Below are 16,036 nucleotides of genomic sequence, written 5' to 3'. Positions count from 1 at the left end.
ATACTTCTGCATAAATATGACCTAAAACATCATCAGATTTTCACACAAGTCCTAAAAGTAGATAAAGAGAACCCAGTTAAACAAATGAGACAAAAATATTATACTTGCTCATTTATTTATTGAGGAAAATGATCCAATATTACATATCTGTGAGTGGCAAAAGTATGTGAACCTTTGCTTTCAGTATCTGGTGTGACCCCCTTGTGCAGCAATAACTGCAACTAAACGTTTGCGGTAACTGTTGATCAGTCCTGCACACCGGCTTGGAGGAATTTTAGTTCATTCCTCCGTACAGAACAGCTTCAACTCTGGGATGTTGGTGGGTTTCCTCACATGAACTGCTCGCTTCAGGTCCTTCCACAACATTTCGATTGGATTAAGGCCAGGACTTTGACTTGGCCATTCCAAAACATTAACTTTATTCTTCTTTAACCATTCTTTGGTAGAATGACTTGTGTGCTTATGGTCGTTGTCTTGCTGCATGACCCACCTTCTCTTGAGATTCAGTTCATGGACAGATGTCTTGACATTTTCCCTTAGAATTCGCTGGTATAATTCAGAATTCATTGTTCCATCAATGATGGCAAGCTGTCCTGCCCCAGATGCAGCAAAACAGGCCCAAACCACGATACTACCACCACCATGTTTCACAGATGGGATAAGGTTCTTATGCTGGAATGCAGTGTTTTCCTTTCTCCAAACATAATGCTTCTCATTTAAACCAAAAAGTTCTATTTTGGTCTCATCCATCCACAAAGCATTTTTCCAATAGTCTTCTGGCTTGTCCATGTGATCTTTCGCAAACTGCAGACAAGCAGCAATGCTCTTTTTGGAGAGCAGTGGCTTTCTCCTTGCAACCCTGCCATGCATACCATTGTTGTTCAGTGTTCTCCTGATGGTGGACTCATGAACATTAACATTAGCCAATGTGAGAGAGGTCTTCAGTTGCTTAGAAGTTACCTTGGGGTCCTTTGTGACCTCGCTGACTATTACACGTCTTAATTTTGGAGTGATCTTTGTTGGTCGGCCACTCCTGAGGAGGGTAACAATAGCTTTGAATTTCCTCCATTTGTATACAATCTGTCTGACTGTGGATTGGTGGAGTCCAAACTCTTTAGAGATGGTTTTGTAACCTTTTCCAGCCTGATGAGCATCAACAACGCTTTTTCTGAGGTCCTCAGAAATCTCCTTTGTTTGTGCCATGATACACTTCCACAAACATGTGTTGTGAAGATCAAACTTTGATAGATCCCTGTTCTTTAAATAAAACAGGGTGCCCACTCACACCTGATTGTCATCCCATTAATTGAAAACACTGGACTCTAATTTCACCTTCAAATTAACTGCTATTCCTAGAGGTTCACATACTTTTGCCACTCACAGATATGTAATATTGGATCATTTTCCTCAATAAATAAATGACCAAGTATAATATTTTTGTCTCATTTGTTTAACTGGGTTCTCTTTATCTACCTTTAGGACTTGTGTAAAAATCTGATGATGTTTTAGGTCATATTTATGCAGAAATATAGAAAATTCTAAAGGGTTCACAAACTTTCGAGCACCACTGTGTTTCCAGTATACTATGAAGTATGATTCTGTAAACTAAAGAGTGGACTACAAGTATAGAACTAGTAAACTATTAGTATATAAGTTTACTTGTGGTATACTTGCATTACAGAATAAAAAAAATACTAGTTGTATACTCAGAGTTTACTTCTCGTAGACTTAAAGTATACTTTTTATAAACTAAAACTGGCCCAATTTCGTCCCAAGAACTAGTAGATTAGTACCTAAGTACATTGATCTCAGTATACTTGGTACACAAAAGTATACTTAAGGAAATATACTTTAATAAAATGAACTTGAAGTATACTTCTTTTTGATAAGGGTGTAAACATCAAATAACACTCCACAAACAGATGAGGACAGAGGAAGCAGAGTAGATAACACTGAATATCCATTTGAAGGCAGCCAGGAACAAACATACAGATGAACGGCTCCACTGTAGCACACCCAGTCAAACAACACCAGGACCTGGACATCAGGAGGAAGACGGAACAGAAGAACAGATGGCAGATAGAAGCAGTCACCTACCAAAGACACACCTGGCATCAGTCTGACCTCTTTATAGACACTAGGGGCACACTAATTAGGCCTCAATCCAAGGGTGAACGGGCAAGGATAAGAAATTTCACCAGAACAGGAAGTCCATCCTGCAGTGTTGTAGTCGAGTCACTAAACCTTGAGTCCAAGTCAAGTCCAAGTCATTAAAGAAAATTTCGAGTCGAGTCCACTATTGATCCAAGTCGAGTCTGAGAACAAGACTCCAACTGCACCATTTGATGGTGGCTGTTGTTGCCTTTATATGAAAGCGTCTCTGCTACTATGTTGGAGTAACGTTACTGCTCGCCTGCCTCGTTTTAGTTAATAGGCTACAGATAAAAAGCTTGTTTGTTGATCAGCAAGCCCTGCCCACTATCAACAGAGCAAATAACATAAGAGACATTTCCTTCCTTCCTTCCTTTTTTTTTTTTGTTTCCATTTCCGGTTGAGAGTACGTCGTGCGCGTTCTGGCTGCCGCTTCTCACCGGAGCTTTTTTGTTTTATTTTTTTTTCTATTTTTTTTCTGTGTTTGTGTAGTTTGATGTTTGTTTGAGTGTTTTGTCCGCCAGTTGTGGTGTAGCTCCGGACCTAGTTTTGGGCGTTGGTTCCCTCCAGGACTTGGTTCGCCATGGGTGATGCCTGTGCTCCCAGCTATGGACTGCAGTGAGCTCGTTGCTCATTTTACATCATGGTTGTCCAGCGCTCTGTGCTTTAATGCTTGGCGTGATGTTCCGAGCGATGTTGCTTGGTGGTGTTGTGGCAGCTGTGCAGGTGGTTTGGGACACACCAGCGCTTTGCATGGCGGAGCTTCTATGCTCGCTTTGTGGATCCATGGCGTGATATTCTGAGCGATATTGCTGACGGCATCACGGCGGTGGTGCTGGAGATGTGGGACTTGTTTTCGTACGCCTTTTGGTGGGACTGTGGCTGCTACACCACAGGAATTACATCCTGACCCCTACTTGGTGGACTTTTTACCTTTTATTTTTTATTTATTTTTTTCTTATTATATTTTTAATTTATATATTTTTTTCTTTGTCTACTATTGTAAAGCGTCCTTGGGTTTCTTGAAAGGCGCTATATAAATTTAACTTATTATTATTATTATTATTATTATTAAGAGAGGGTTAACACTAGCTAGCTCATCGCTCAGCAAAAAAGTCCTGCTATCAACAGAGCAATGAACATAGCGTGTCACTTTCTTCTCTGGGTGGAGTCTTGCCAAATGACAATTGAAGTTCGAGGTTGTCCCCGTCATCTCCTCAATAGTTCTTCTACATATGAAACACACAGCAGTGCATTTTTTCCCACTGCACGAGAAGTCTGTATAAGCAAAGCAGACAATCCTAGGGGCGTCTCTCCAGGCATTTTAGCACCATTAACGCTAATTTGTTCCTGAACGTGATGTATGAACAGGTGAATGTGCATTCTCTTGCATGAAATTAGTATAAAAATTAATGTAGATATAAATATCTTATGGCAAATTATTATGGCATGTTACAAAAAATAAAGAAAAAACCCGAGTCCTCGTCTCTAATTTACGAGTCCGAATGCAGTTAATGCACGAGTCTGAGTTCAAGTCCGAGTCATCAGTGCTCAAGTCCTTAAAATTAGAGCGTGAGTCGGACTCAAGTCAAAATTGTATTTTACCGGAAATGCAGGATTTTATAAAATGACTCCGACATGCAGTTTGTCCAAAACATAGTTGACAAACCAAGTCGTGAAAAATACTTTCCCTTAAACAATAATAATAAAAACAGTGTTAATGGTTAAGCTTTGCAACTAGCGGATATGATACACTGAAGGAATATCCTAACTTGAGCCACTGATTGTTCTCTAGAGAAATAAGAGTATTTTTGGACTTTTTTTTTGATGTGAAATGTACTCCAAATTATAGAATGACTCCTAGACACTAATGTCTTCTTTTGTGATGACTTGTTCTGTAGCTAAGCTTTCCCTTTGCATTTTTTTTTTAAGTTCATGGTTTGAATGGATTTTAGTGACATCTCATCTCATTATCTCTAGCCACTTTATCCTGTTCTACAGGGTCGTGGCAAGCTGGCGCCTATCCCAGCTGACTACGGGCGAAAGGCGGGGTACACCCTGGACAAGTCGCCAGGTCATCACAGGGCTGACACATAGACACAGACAACCATTCACACTCACATTCACACCTACGGTCAATTTAGAGTCACCAGTTAACCTAACCTGCATGTCTTTGGACTGTGGGGGAAACCGGAGCACCTGGAGGAAACCCACGCGGACATGGGAAGAACATGCAAACTCCACACAGAAAGGCCCTCGCCGGCCACGGGGCTCGAACCCGGACCTTCTTGCTGTGAGGCGACAGCGCTAACCACTACACCACCGTGCCACCCCTAGACAACAAATATTAACTCTAAAACATAAATATTTGGTGCTTAATTGGAGTGATTTTGTCCCTTCTCATTTGGATTACACACTCACCAGCTACTTTAATAGGAACTTGTTGTTGATTCTAAGATTCCTGTTCTTGGCTACAGGAGTGGAACTCAGTCTGCTGTTGCATACTGAGATGCTTTTCTGCTCACCACAGTTGTAAGGAGTTGTTACGCGTTGCTATATCCTTCCTGGCAGCTCGAACCAATCTGGCCATTTTCCTCTGACCTCTCTTATCAACAAGGTGTTTGTTTCCACCCACAGAACTGTCACTCACTCACTTACTCAGTGTTTTTTGTTTTCCGCACCATTCTGTATAAACTCGAGAGACTGTTGTGTGTGAAAACCCCAGGAGATCAGCAGTTTCTGAAATACTCAAGCCAGTCCATCTGGCTCAAACCAACACCCATGCTACAGTGAAAGAAAGTCACACTTTAAGATCATTTTTTTCCATTCTGATGTTTGAACATTGTGAACATTAACTGAAGCTCTTGATATGTATCTGCATGATTTGATGCATTGTGCTGCTGTCAAGGGACTGGCCAATTAGATAACTTCACAAAACAGCAGGTGGATGGGTGTATAGACGTTAACATTTGATTTCTAAGATTTCTTTGTGTTGTACATATTTTTTAAAATTGGATCATTTAAACAACAGCAACAACAAAAATACTCAAATATAGGGTGGTTTGATAGCAGTGTATAGTATGTAAAGAGCTTAATAGGACAATGGGCAGTACTGGAGGTCCATGAAGACTCACCTGGAAACACAATATTCACATTAAAATGTCACATGCTTGGAATTTCAACAACAAACCACTGCATCTATTATTTGTGAGCAGTTGTGTGCATGGATGCACTTGTCTTTTATTGTATAGGGTCACTTGCTTTGATTATGGACTTTCCAATGCCAAGATCATTACAAAATGCCAGCAGTAGGATTTAGAAATTGTGAGTATGGGTTGGGGCGGCACGGTGGTGTAGTGGTTAGTGCTGTCGCCTCACAGCAAGAAGGTCTGGGTTCGAGCCCCGGGGCCGGCGAGGGCCTTTCTGTGTGGAGTTTGCATGTTCTCCCCGTGTCCGCGTGGGTTTCCTCCGGGTGCTCCGGTTTCCCCCACAGTCCAAAGACATGCAGGTTAGGTTAACTGGTGACTCTAAATTGACCGTAGGTGTGAATGTGAGTGTGAATGGTTGTCTGTGTCTATGTGTCAGCCCTGTGATGACCTGGCGACTTGTCCAGGGTGTACCCGGCCTTTCGCCCGTAGTCAGCTGGGATAGGCTCCAGCTTGCCTGCGACCCTGTAGAAGGATAAAGCGGCTAGAGATAATGAGATGAGATTAGATGAGTATGGGTTGAGCTTAAACAAGCAAACAAAAAATGCTCGATGGTTTTGAAATTGGTCTATATTTTCTGCTGCATTTGTTTATCTTCAATAAACACTTTATCCTGGTCAGGATTGTGGTGGATGGAGCTGATCCTGAGACCATTGTTGGATTATGATAAGCCAACTAGAGGATAACTCTGAAAGTACAGGCATCATATTCTTTGTACTATATGCAGTGCGAGATCAGTAGGCTATGACAGAAAACTTTGTGGGCGGCATGGTGGTGTAGTGGTTAGCACTGTCGCCTCCCAGCAAGAAGGTTCTGGGTTCAAGCCCGGTGGCCTTTCTGTGTGGAGTTTGCATGTTCTCCTTGTGTCTGCATGGGTTTCCTCCGGGTGCTCCGGTTTCCCCCACAGTCCAAAGACATGCAGGTTAGGCTAATTGGTGGCTCTAAATTGACCATAGGTATGAATGGTTGTTTGTCTCTATGTGTCAGCCCTGTGATGATCTGGCAACTTGTCCAGGGTGAACCACGCCTCTCGCCCATAGTCAGTTGGGATAGGCTCCAGCTTGCCTGCGACCCTGCACAGGATAAGCAAAAAAGAAAAGAAAGCAAGCACAACTTTTATTCATCACACACTTGTGAAATTTCCTCTCTGCATTTAACCCATCTGAAGCAGTGAACACACACACAAAGCAGCAGCAGCCATGCTAACAGCACCCGGGGAGCAGTTGGGAGTTAGATGCCTTGCTCAAGGGCACCTCAGGCCAAGGCCATCCTATATTAACCTAACCACATGTCTTTAGACTGGGGGGGAAACCAGAGCACCCAGAGAGGACCCACGCAGACATGGGGAGAACATGCAAATGCCACACATGCTGGGTTCGAACCCAGAACCCTCTTGCTGTGAGGCGACCGTGCTAACCACTACACCACCGTGCCACCCAACAGCCCGTTATGTAAAGTATACTGAAAAAAAAAGTTCTCAAGACAAGTTCAACGAAATTAAAGTCTAAACAGAAAGCTAAAATAATTCACATTACATGCTTCACACCAAGCACCAACTCCGAGAGCTGATTGCTTGTCACAATAATGTATGGCCAGTGTTTACTTTGTTTTCTGACTTACAGTTGTCATCCTTAATTATTTTGTTATTAGAGCTTCTCCACCATTTACCACAGTTCTGCTTCCTCTTTGTCAAGCTTCCTCTGTCTTTTCTGGCTTCCAGATTGTAACATGTCAAAACAAGATGTGCCAAGTTAGTAGACTCTTTACCCAAAAGACCCAAAATGTACTTTAATAAAGTATTAAAGGATGTACACTCCTGGGAATTGGTTAAGTCTTAGCACAGTCACATTCTCCATTATAAACATTTTTCACACCATACTATTGTAATTTTTAGCTCATCTGGCCACAGGCCAGGCTGGATGAGCTTATGCGATCGCACATCATCCGTCATTGTCGTCCGTCCACAATTTACCAAAATCACTCCTCCTCCTACAGGATTGATCAGATTTTGATCAAACTCACATACAATGTTCCCCAGGTGGGTGTACATAAAATGTGTTAAGATGGTGGTGCCAACTGTCATATCTATGATTTTATGGGCATCTGAAATTTTTGGGTGATTCGTCACATTAAACGCTACTCTTCATAAACTGCTGGGACATTTTCACTGAAACTCACCACCCAGAAGACTCTAAAGACAGAGACCAACAAGAATTGTTCACCAGGTGGCGCCACCTACCATGACTGAGGCTGCAGAGGGGTCACGTGCAATTTCATGAAAATCGCTACTCCTCCTACAGGAGTGATCAGATTTTGATTAAACTCATATAGAATGTTCCTCAGGTTTGTATGTATAAAAATTGTCAAGATGGTGATGCCATCTGTCATATTTACGACTTTATGGGTGTTTGAAAATTTTGGGTGACTCGTCACATTAAACACTACTGTTCATAAACTGCTAGGATGTTTTCACTGAAAGTAACCACCCAGAAGACTCTAAAGACATATTTCAACAAGAATTGTTCACCAGGTGGTGCCACCTGCCATGGATGCGAGTACACAGGGTCAGATGCAATTTCATAAAAATCGCTACTCCTCCTACAGGATTAATCGGATTTCAATCTCACACACAACAACAGTGAGCTACAGCCCCAGTGAGTATATTTTCCCCTCAGAATGTTTGTTTGAGTTTCATTTGAATTTTGTTGGTTGTTATAGTACATTAAAAGCTGGCCTAGTGATGAGTGTGTCCACCTCTTAACTGGGAGATCACGAGTTACAACTGCAGTCAGTTTGTACCAAAGACCATCATAAAAATGGTATCGACTGCCATCTGATGAGGCTTGCTGCAATATGGATGATAGTAGCGAGTCAAACTCTTGTGGTTACCAGTGAACCAGCCCCCCACTGTAACTCTAGCTATGTGAGAGGCCGAGGGCTATTGCTGGGTTTCAGTCACGTGACTTTTCTTAGCAGTTTTACCGGAAGTGAAATAGCCGGTGGTCTAAATGGCTGCCGTAGTGCAAACAACTAGTGATAACTTATCAGAGCACGCTCATAATCTAGAAGCCACTGCTCACTTTAGATATACAGTTAGGTCCATAAATATTTGGACAGAGACAACATTTTTCTAATTTTGGTTCTGTACATTACCACAATGAATTTTGAACAAAACAATTCAGATGCAGTTGAAGTTTAGACTTTCAGCTTTAATTCAGTGGGTTGAACAAAATGATTGCATACAAATGTGAGGAACTAAAGCATTTTTTAAACACAATCCCTTCATTTCAGGGGCTCAAAAGTAATTGGACAAATTAAATAATTGTAAATAAAATGTTCATTTCTAATACTTGGTTGAAAACCCTTTGTTGGCAATGACTGCCTGAAGTCTTGAACTCATGGACATCACCAGACGCTGTGTTTCCTCCTTTTTAATGCTCTGCCAGGCCTTTACTGCAGCGGTTTTCAGTTGCTGTTTGTTTGTGGGCCTTTCTGTCTGAAGTTTAGTCTTTAACAAGTGAAACGCATGCTCAATTGGGTTGAGATCAGGTGACTGACTTGGCCATTCAAGAATATTCCACTTCTTTGCTTTAATAAACTCCTGGGTTGCTTTGGCTTTATGTTTTGGGTCATTGTCCATCTGTATTATGAAACACCGACCAATCAGTTTGGCTGCATTTGGCTGGATTTGAGCACACAGTATGTCTCTGAATACCTCAGAATTCATCCGGCTGCTTCTGTCCTGGGTCACACCATCAATAAACACTAGTGACCCAGTGCCACTGGCAGCCATGCATGCCCAAGCCATCGCGCTGCCTCCGCCGTGTTTTACAGATGATGCGGTATGCTTTGGATCATGAGCTGTACCACGCCTTTGCCATACTTTTTTCTTTCCATCATTCTGGTAGAGGTTGATCTTGGTTTCATCTGTCCAAAGAATGTTCTTCCAGAACTGTGCTGGCTTTTTTAGATGTTTTTTAGCAAAGTCCAATCTAGCCTTTTTATTCTTGAGGCTTATGAGTGGCTTGCACCATGCAGTGAACCCTCTGTATTTACTTTCATGCAGTCTTCTCTTTATGGTAGATTTGGATATTGATACGCCTACCTCCTGGAGAGTGTTGTTCACTTGGTTGGCTGTTGTGAAGGGGTTTCTCTTCACCATGGAAATTATTCTGCGATCATCCACCACTGTTGTCTTCTGCGGGCATCCAGGCCTTTTTGCATTGATGAGTTCACCAGTGCTTTCTTTCTTTCTCAGGATGTACCAAACTGTAGATTTTGCCACTCCTCATATTGTAGCAATTTCTCGGATGGGTTTTTTCTGTCTTCGCAGCTTAAGGATGGCTTGTTTCACCTGCATGAAGAGCTCCTTTGACCACATGTTTTCTTCACAGCAAAATCTTCCAAATGCAAGCACCACACCTCAAATCAACTCCAGGCCTTTTATCTGCTTAATTGAGAATGACATAACGAAGGAATTGCCCGTACCTTCTCATGAAATAGCCTTTGAGTCAATTGTCCAATTACTTTTGGTCCCTTTAAAAACAGGGTGGCACATGTTAAGGAGCTGAAACTCCTAAACCCTTCATCCAATTTTAATGTGGATACCCTCAAATGAAAGCTGAAAGTCTGGACTTTATGTCCATGTCCATTATATAACTATAACTTGAATATGTTTCAGTAAACAGGTAAAAAAAAGAAAATTTGTGTCAGTGTCCAAATATATATGGACCTAACTGTATTCAGAAGATTGCTATGTGCAATGGAATCGACCCCTACAGTCTGGGAAAGAAGGATTTGTCATACAATCTCGAAAATTACCCTTCAATTGAGTTCCCTGACATCTCAAACTATCTGGTGTTGCAGACGTCCTTCTACACCGCAAAACAGATGAAAGCGTGGAAGAGTATGGAAGTTGTAAAGAGCTTACAACTTTTTTGTATGTGGCTGGGTAAAGGACCTCGGTATCAAGTTGCTGCCGAATGAATCCTGTATTGTTTTTGCCCATGTATGTTTTTTTTAAAAGCTTTTCATTTGCATCTTTACAATGAAGTGCTGCAAGTTGAAGTGTAAACAAACAATAGTTCACTTGATTCTCACTTGTGTTGGCTCTTATCTCTCAGGTAAATCATTCACAAAGATCATCAGAAACCCCTTTAAAGACCTGGATCTTAGTTAAACAAGATGGAGACGTGATCATGGGGCATTGTAACTGTGTGGCTGGGGAAGAATTTTGTCATGACCTTCATGCATATGGACTTTATGAGGAGTAAACAAAGAAACAGCTGGGGACTTTAGCAGTTCGTGACTAAAAAAGTACTGTAAAATAATTACACATAGGAAGAAAAGTACTTGGAAAACACTAACGCCATAGCTGAGAGGGAGATACAAACCTTTCACCAAGTGATCATTGCAAACTCGAGCATGCTTCGACTCGGCTCCCTTCGATTTCACTGAGAGGTTCAAAAGCCACCTTTCTCGACATCTTTTTGTGAAAGCCTGTGTTCATTCACCCTTTTTTATTAGTTCATGGGGAATCCTGAAGAAACTTCTATCAGTTTCACTGTTTAATCAATTCGAACAACCTAAAACAACACAAGCGTAAGGCATTTTTCTTGCAAGCAATGCACCTTCTTCATACAAACACTTTGTCAATCGAGCTTTGGTAGACCACCAGCTAAAGTTTTGAATAACTAATGAGGCGGATGTGACGTCACATGAAACCCAGCAATAGAAACGGAGATTGGCATCACCCAGTGCGCCTTAAGGGTCTGGTTAGTACTTGGATGGGAAACTCCCTTGGAAGATCAGGTCCTGGCGTGGGAAGGACGTTGACTTTGATAGCACATTAAAAGTGGAAAGAGATCTGATATGTTTCACCTTGGCTTCCTTTTTTCAAATAGCAAAAAACCTGCATTTTTACCAGGGGTGTGTAGACTTGTTATTATCCACAGAAAGTCCAAGATCAGTGCATACCATACATGTAGTGAAATAACATTTTGTTTCTTTTTCCATTTCCTTATTAAACTCAGCATGCTCCTATGTTCCACAATCTATTTTTATGGTTGGACCACGGGATCCCAAGTCAGGACTGAGCCTGAAGGTCCCAGAAAGATTATTGTTACACTGTGCAGTTACTTTGAAGTGCCATTGGAGCCATTATGATGAACTTAACTAACACGACTCTTTGGAATATAGAAAACACATGCTTTTTTAATGTTTGGTGGTTAATATCTAGTTCTATGACTGTATAATGTACCTAATACAATGGGAATCTATAGTAATGTTGTAACTCAAAATAGCAACTCTGTGTATGCTGAAAGTGAATTCTTTCAGCTGATCATATTAACATTGGTGGACAAATTGCCAGCCCAGGACTGTAGCAAAGTAGGAGAACAGTCACCTCATCCTGCCTTGAACCCAGGTCTAAAGGGTGCTAAACCTTTGGACCACAACACCAAAGAGCCAGGCTCGTTGGTATGGCAGTCAGAGCACATACTCAACTTTAGTGATGGGCACTTCATCACACTGCCCTCCCCTTTGGGAGGTGCACCCATGTGCTTCTCACACACACACACACACACACACACACACACACACACACACACACACAGGCGTCCCTCACGCATCCCCCCAGCCATACTTCTCCCATACCAGGGTGCCCCAAACACTCATGCTTCACCCATCTCTAGGGTCCCTCACACAGGGGCCACCTATCCTGGGGGTCCCTCATATGGCTCACACACAGAGCACACCTTTAATGGCCTCCTGCCAAGCCATCCCACTTCTGGCACCATTTGTAGTGAAGCGAGAGAACAGTCACCTTATCCTGCCTTGAACCCAGGTCTAGGGTGCCAAACCTGCACCCTGACCACAACACCAAAGGGCAAAAAAAAAAAGGGCAACACAGTTAGTACTGGGCGGCACAGTGGTGTAGTGGTTAGCACTGTCGCCTCACAGCAAGAAGGTCCAGGTTCGAGCCCCGTGGCTGGCGAGGGCCTTTCTGTGCGGAGTTTGCATGTTCTCCCCGTGTCCGTGTGGGTTTCCTCCGGGTGCTCCGGTTTCCCCCACAGTCCAAAGACATGCAAGTTAGGTTAACTGGTGACTCTAAATTGACCGTAGGTGTGAATGGTTGTCTGTGTCTATGTGTCAGCCCTGTGATGACCTAGTGACTTGTCCAGGGTGTACCCCGCCTTTCGCCCGTAGTCAGCTGGGATAGGCTCCAGCTTGCCTGCAACCCTGTAGAACAGGATAAAGCGGCTAGAGATAATGAGATGAGACAGTTAGTACTGTTTCACAGCAAGAAGGTTCTGGGTTCAAACCTCATAGCCGACGGGGGCCTTTCTTTGTGGAGTTTTCATGTTCTCCCCATGTTTGCATGGATTTCCTCCGGGACTTCTGGTTTCCTCCTACAGTTCATATGTGTGGATTAGGTAAAATACCCAGCCACTGGGGTTGCGCAAGCCAGTACATAGTACCGGTCCCAAGCCTGGATAGCTTGAGGAGGGTTGTGTCAGGAAGGGCATCTGGTGTAAAAATGATGCCAAATCAAAATATGCGGAACAGATCTGCTGTGGTGACTCCTAAAGAGAGCAGCCAGAAGAAGAGGAGTCAGAAAGAAAGCTCATCAGATGCAGAAGAAGAGATGCCAATTTTACCAGAGGCATCTTTAAGAGGAATGTCCAAATCTATGTGAGCCAGCCATCCAGTTATTCGATAGGCTATAAAGTGAGTGTGCCTATAACCAAAGCTGCTGTTCTGGGACCTGAATCATGGAGAGCGAGGATGTGTGTCCCCACCTTACATTCCTTGACATGCTTGACAAGGACACCAAACTTGACAGTGTTGCTGAGAAAGAGAGCCTGATGCTAGACAGACATGTGTGGCAGTGTAGCATAATATCTCGGACGATTAAGCTGCCCTAAATAAGTAAGTGTCTATGACCAAAACACAGCCGTAATGATGTTCAGTACGACAGATCTCCCTTTCATGTGATATTGCTTTATTATCAGGACAGGATAAGAACCGCAGCCATGTCAAGTCGCTCTTTCTAGCTATTCAGATGCTTGCTAATTTTCCAGTCTATTATATCGTATTTTTGAGTTAGTGTCCACTTTTTAGCCTTGTTAAGTGGGCTTTTCAACCAGTATACTTTACTTACTCAGTGAGCCAGCGAATAAATTTGATTTATGATTTCCACCCCTGGGCAGCATGGTGGTGTAATGGTTAGCACTGCCGCCTCACAGCAAGAAGGTTCTGGGTTCGAGCCCAGTGGCCAACAGGGACCTTTTTGTGTGGAGTTTACATGTTCTCCCTGTGTCTGCGTGGGTTTCCACCGGGTGCTCCGGTTTCCCCCACAGTCCAAAGACAGGTTAGGCTAACTGGTGGCTCTAAATTGACCATAGGTGTGAATGTGAGCGTGAATGGTTGTTTGTCTCTATATGTCAGCCCTGCAATAACCTGGCAACTTGTCCAGGGTGTACCCTGCCTCTCACCCATAGTCAGCTGGGATAGGCTCCAGCTTGCCCGCAACCCTGCCTAGAATAAGCGTCACCCCTGTGTTTATTTATACTTGGATCAAGTAAGGGGCTTCCTCATATGATTTCAACAGAAGTTACGACTACTGCTCATGGTGAAAGGTTTCCCAAAATTCCACTGGATGTGTGTAACCATGCCTATGGATTGATTTGTTCCTGAGTAATGGGGTATGAATTCTAGTCATGGCATGAATATCAAAAAACATATTTGACTGCTAAGATTGTGAAGTCTGAACGCTAGGACTTGTCTAAGCCCATAGAGATGATCACTTCCTGCTGTCTTCGTAAAACATGTACTGTACAGGCTGCTCTTCATAAGTGAAGACCTTGAATCAGCCACAAGAGGGCATTATTGAACTAAGATAGTAGTTGAGGCTGGGTGGGTTGGTTAGGGGAGGGAGGGGGCATGTTTTTATATCTTGGTAGAGACCAAATGTCCCTGATGGGAATATCAGAGTGTTGATCTTGTGGGGATATTTGGCAGGTCCGCAGAAAGAAAACTGCTTTTTTTATTAATGTGTTTTATTATCCTGTTTTATGGTTTGGTTATTTTGATTGTACAACACTTTGGTCAACTTTTTGTGCTGTTTATAAATGTGGTTTATAAATAAAATTGACAAAAAAAACTTGAAATGTTTTCTTTTGGTCACTGAGGTCAGGGTATGGATTTGGGTATATTATAGCTTTAATTAGCTTTATTAATAATCACGTCAAGGGTGTGTTGTCCATTTTGTGAGGCCCAAAAAGTATTAAATGTCCTCATTAGTGTCAAAAGTCCTTATAATGAGCCAGTCCTCATCAATGGATCATGCTTTTCCATAATAAAGGAAAAAAAATATCCACAGTTTAATTTGAAAAGTTAAAAATCCCAAATCTTTTAGTGACTGAGGTTAATGTTAGTTAGACTTAGCATTAATTTGCTACAGGAATAATTGCCAATGAAAGGACCTTAAAAAGCCTTAAAATAGCATATTTGTGTCTGTGTGCATATGAGGCTCACGAAGAAATGCTAATAATCAAACAATCCTGCATAAAATGTAAATGTTGACCATAAGTGTACACTATCAATGAAAAATGACTGAAGGTGCTAATTTGAGGCTCCAGATGAACACACATACGCGCATGCATAAACACACTGGCCTCGGCATGCAAAATAAAACTGTCGTCTCTCATGTGAATAGCGGTAAATGACAGTTTCTGGCTTATTAAAGTTATTTTCAATAATGAATGGCTCCCTGGGACACAATTATTGATCTCTACGCACACAGCTAATGATAACAAATGAAGATGTGATTCCAGAAGAGCTGAGTCCTCCACTCTGCCAATGCAAAACATTTAATTAATAAACGCATATTTTCATCCAAACTAGCTCAAACATTTATACATTACACTTTGGCTTTGTAGACAATTTAGGAGGTGGAAGTCAGGGGGAAAAAATCCTTTAATAATAAACAGCTTGAGTGGAAAAAGCAAGAGCTTCACACCAGCTTTTCTCCATTCACATTGATTATATACACACACACACACAGTGGTGCTTGAAAGTTGGTAAAACCTTTAGAATTTTCTATATTTCTGCATAAATATCGCTGAAAACATTATCAGATTTTCACACAAGTCCTAAAAGTAGATAAAGAGAACCCAGTTAAACAAATGAGACAAAAATATTATACTTGGTCATTTATTTATTGAGGAAAATGATCCAATATTACATATCTGTGAGTGGCAAAAGTATGTGAACCTTTGCTTTCAGTATCTGGTGTGACCCCCTTGTGCAGCAATAACTGCAACTAAACATTTGCGGTAACTGTTGATCAGTCCTGCACACCGGCTTGGAGGAATTTTAGCCCATTCCTCCGTACAGAACAGCTTCAACTCTGGGATGTTGGTGGGTTTCCTCACATGAACTGCTCGCTTCAGGTCCTTCCACAACATTTCCATTGGATTAAGGTCAGGGCTTTGACTTGGCCATTCCAAAACATTCACTTTATTCTTCTTTTACCATTCTTTGGTAGAACGACTTGTGTGCTTAGGGTCGTTGTCTTGCTGCATGACCCACCTTCTCTTGAGATTCAGTTCATGGACAGATGTCCTGATATTTTCCTATAGAATTCGCTGGTATAATTCCGAATTCATTGTTCCATC

This window comes from Neoarius graeffei, chromosome 5, assembly GCF_027579695.1.
Source record: "Neoarius graeffei isolate fNeoGra1 chromosome 5, fNeoGra1.pri, whole genome shotgun sequence".
Taxonomy (NCBI): domain Eukaryota; kingdom Metazoa; phylum Chordata; class Actinopteri; order Siluriformes; family Ariidae; genus Neoarius; species Neoarius graeffei.
This window is presented reverse-complemented; position numbering follows the sequence as displayed.